Here is a 4,393-nt window from a genome sequence, read left to right as displayed (position 1 = left end):
AAAGTTTTTTGTTATTCTTCGTTTCTGTACTTAACTTCGTGGCAGACCAGCAACACTTTGCCTACTGGTGTGGGTCCACAAAGCATGCTTTTTGAGCGCCACTGAGGCCCGGCTTCCTGGGAAGAAGGTGGGGTCGGCAGCAGCAATGCCGCCAAGGTGTTAAGTGTGGTCAGCTAGGGGTCCTTTGTGTGTAGCAACAAATAGGCGGTTGCCAAGAGCAGTTTCGATGGCGTGGTTGAGACAGAAGACAGACAAGCGGGGTTGAGGAGTTCACCAGAGTTCACAGTGACTAAAAACATGGAAAGGAAGATGAACTGCGATAGAAGCAATTAGGCCTGGCCCGGAGGCCCCACCCCGACAAGGTGGGTGTGGGAGAGCCCGGGACCCAATGCCAACGCAGTTGCCGCCCTGTGTGCAGGGCATCCCAGCCGGAAGGGGGGGGGAGCGGGTGGCCGAGGACCAGGGTGGCGGGGTTGCTGCGTGGCCTGACTACCACTGGCAGGCCCCCGAGCGCGCTCCAAAGGAGCGCTTGGCCTTCCTCTTCAACGACGAGGCGCTCTGGGCTGTGCACCTGCAGGCCGGCAAGGGGTCGTCTTGCGCGCTATGTTCAGGGGCACGGCACCGCGTGCGCCGAGATCGAGCTGCCGGAGGCGGAGCCGGCCTTCTTCCTGGCCCTGCTCCAGTTTCTCTGCTTCCCTGAGGTCACGACCACGCAGCACACAGCGGAGAAGCCTGCAGTGCTGGCGCTTGAGGCCCACCACGCGTTCCTATAGCCGACGCGGGCCAGACTCTTCCAGGAACGGCAGCCGGCCGGCCCTTGCCTGGTGAACACCAGCAAAAACACAGCGACACCATCTCTGCCGAGGGCTTCACAGACATTGCTGGTGGCCGGGCTGGGGCCGAACACCCTGGGCATTCAGCATCCTAGGCCACTGGTCCGAGGCTGAGGGTCGGCGACAGCAGCCTCAGGTGAGGCCTGAGAACAAGTGCAAGGTTCTGGGCGGGCGCTCGCCCTCATCCGCTTCCCGCTGATGACCCTCGAGGAGTCTGCTGCAGAGCCCGCACAGAAGGGCATCCTCGTGGACCACGAGGCGAGCAGCCTCTTCCCGCACTTGACCGTCCGCCCTCCGCCACATATGGACTTCATCCACCAGGGGCGCTCCTGCCTCCGCAGGAAGGGGTGCGGCATCATGAACAGCCTCCAGCAGGGGGAGAGCCGCTGGGGGTACCTTCCATCAACAAGAGCATTTTCGTGGTTGGCTTTGGGCTCTGTGGCTCCATCCACGGGCCCACTGATTACCATGTGAACATCCAGATCATCCACATGGACAGCACCACGGGCCAGAACGACAGCGGTTTCAGCTGTGAGAGGTCCACCAGCACCTTCTGGAGTCACACAGCGTGTGCCATGCTGAAGGGCCTGGACTCACTCTCATTAGGCACCAAAGGCCTGCCCAAGGTGACCCAGGAGTCACCCACGACGGAGGGCCAAGACGTGCTTTACCTTCTGCTCTGTGGCCAGGAACAACAAGGCAGGTCCATGGAGGACAGCCTCATCTCGGAGGTCATCTTCTACACTTAGGCCCCCCAGGCCCCCAGCATTGTCCAGGGAGGATGGCCAGGACCCTGAAGTCACCTGATGCAGGTAGGCCACTCCGCATTTCATGCCAAAGCCTGGTGGCCCCCGATGCTGTCTCTCTCCCCCCTGCCACATTTTAGACCCTCAGGAGAGGGTCTCCACATTCCCTGGTGGTGAGCACGGCTTCCTGTTTAGAGGAGCCGGGAGGTGGCTGGGTGCGGGGCGAGGGCTGTGTGAGGCAATTCCTCAGGACTTGGGGTACAGGGCTGGCTTGGTCCCTCCCTGAGCTGAGGTTTCACCGGGTCCCTGGGTGTGGTGTCCTGCCCACTGTCCCTGCATCTCACAGTCACCTGACCAAGTGCCTGACCGTCGGATTTGAATAGGTTTTTGTCTCATGTTAGTTTTGTTTAACTGCACGTGGCCCAATGTCTCAGATTTCCATTTGTCTGGTAGGAGTATGGAGGGGGCGCTTCTAGGGCATTCGGTTGGGATCTTGCATTCTTTTGTTCCAGTCAGTTCACTGGGGATGTTTAGGCCATCCTGAGCTGGGCTCCCAGCACACTGGCCTGAGCTCTGGAAAGTAGGACTCGTAGGGGGGGATCCCGAGCCCCCCTGAAGTCCTGAAGGCTGTCTTCCTGCCATGCCCAGGCCCACCCAGTGGGCCTAGTGAAGGGCCATACCTGTCTAGCCTCTCTGAATGGGCCCTTACCGGTCCCTGAAGCTGAGTGTGTGGACCTCAGACCCTATCTTCCTGGGAGGGGCAATGTTGTGAGCCAGCTTTGGTGGCCATGTCCCTGGCTGGTCCTCCTGTACAGACTATAGCCCTGCCCCACCTGGCCTCGGAGTGAGCTGTGCTCAGAGGTGCTGGAGTGCACGGCCCCTCCCCCAACTTCCAAGTACCTCCCCACTCCCAAACCCTGTGTTTCTGCCCCAGTGATTTCTTCTGGAACCTGTGTCCTCCCCAAAGCCATGAGAGATGTGCCCTCCTCACACCATACCCTCAAATTATTTTTAAAATAAAGAAAAGAAATATACCTGCAAATGAACAAACAGAAAACAAAGATAACCCCACGAACAGCTTAGGCTTTATATCAATAAGCATCATCCTTGTTTACACCGAACAATTAACACAAATCTGTGTTTTGACATGGAATACAGACAGACGATAATGGGGAAAAGTGTGTAGCAGAGTGGCAAATGTTTTGGTCTAAGAGTCCAGAGGCCTAGATTATCATGTGGGGCCAGGCAGTCTTAACCTGTGTGATCTTGAGCAAGTCATTTACCCCCTCTGCCCCTCACTTTCCTTCTCTGCCAAGTGAGGGGATTGTTCAAAACCTCTTCTCTGTATTTACCTCCAGCTTTGGCATTCTATGACTTTACTGTTAAGTGATCACTGTAAACATCGATACTCCTCAAAATGGTGCAACTTTTTCCGAGTCACCGAATTCTGTCGATCTGGCTGTGCATCTCCAAGAGCTCATCCGTTGCCCGCAGACAGGTGCCAGCAGAAACCCCCTCATTTGGTTACAACTCTTAAGATAAACCTGTCCCCCGAAAATGTAGGACCCGGAACATGTGCTAAGACCCTCCACATTCATGGTATTGCTAGAGAACCCATTTCATGAGCCAGCTGGAAGGGAGAGGCAAGAATCTGAGGGCATCTTTGAGCTGGTCTGGACTTTGCAGAAACCCAGAGCAAAAGGTGGTGGTGGGAGTTGGGAGGTGGGGTGAAAGTATGGTTGTGGTGCAAGCTGGGCAGGAGTCCAGGAGACTCTGCAGTGGGGTGATTTTTCCTTCTCTGCCCCAACCCTTCTGAAGTGAAGGGATCATTGGTCTGATCATTGGTCCTCATCCCTGTTCTTTCTATAGCTAAGAAACGGACCTGTCATTCTGTCTTTATAGTCTCTGATATCCCAGGGTCCCAAATTCAGCAAATCGTGAAGTGTCGCTGCAGGTCTTTCTCGCATCCATTATGTATTCTCTCTGAACCCGACTCCTAGCTTTATAGACCTTCCTACGGCTGTGTTCCGTGTTTCCTTCTGGGCAGAGTTAGCAGAGGCACTGCGTGGTCAGAGACGAAGATGCTGGGGCACGCTTGCACTGTTCGGTCAGAGCAGAGGGAAGCGGCTCAGTGGGCCCAGGTAAACAGTGAGCCGCCGGGCGCTCCCTGGAGAGTGGCTCCCTGCTCCCGGGCAGGGGCCAAAGCTCGTGCTGCTTCGCACCGGCCCCCTTGTAGCTTCCCGGCGCTCTCTGCCCTGTAAGCACAAGCGGAACAAGCCGTTTGGGTGGCTGCGGCCACATCTGGCTGAAGTGCCCCTCTGTTGATTTTCCCTCTCTCCGCTTTTCAGTCCCCGCGATGCGGACTCATTACAGCTGTGATCGTTGCTGATGACATTAATGCGCTGTGCCGCGTCGGCGTGGCACGTGCCATCAGCCCTGTGGGGTAAGTGGGAGGTAATTGTTTCTCATCGGTAGTCCATTTTCTCAGATAAAGAATGCGAGATTCAAAAATAAACATGCACTCTGAGTCATCATGACGAGGCCAGTGTGGATCTGGGGGCAGCCATCCCATCTACCTCAAGTAGTGGGTGAGCCTGCTTTCCCGGTAATTCAAGTCGAAGGGCAATTTGATTCATTAACAGTGGCTCCGGGAGAGGAGGAGGTGCAGGGAGAGTGGAGAGGCAAAAAAAAAAAAAAAAAAAATCCCCGAGAGTTCTCATATACCAGCAGGGTCAGTGCAGAGAGGAGGGGAGGGCTGGCGCGAGAAATTGGTGATTCATCAGCGAGGGCTCGCCAGTGGATGCGGATGAAACA

General features: G+C 56.2%; 1 pseudogene; it reads left to right on the top strand.

The window, feature by feature from the left end:
* Positions 1 to 388: 388 nt before the first annotated feature.
* On the top strand, positions 389 to 1,582 carry LOC114216748 (BTB/POZ domain-containing protein 2 pseudogene; annotated as a pseudogene).
* The last annotated feature ends 2,811 nt before the right edge of the window (positions 1,583 to 4,393 follow it).

The sequence above is a fragment of the Eumetopias jubatus genome, unplaced genomic scaffold, assembly GCF_037043125.1.
Source record: "Eumetopias jubatus isolate StellerSeaLion01/CBP00866 unplaced genomic scaffold, mEumJub1_p1.0 scaffold_11, whole genome shotgun sequence".
In the NCBI taxonomy this organism is placed as follows: domain Eukaryota; kingdom Metazoa; phylum Chordata; class Mammalia; order Carnivora; family Otariidae; genus Eumetopias; species Eumetopias jubatus.
This window is presented reverse-complemented; position numbering and strand designations above follow the sequence as displayed.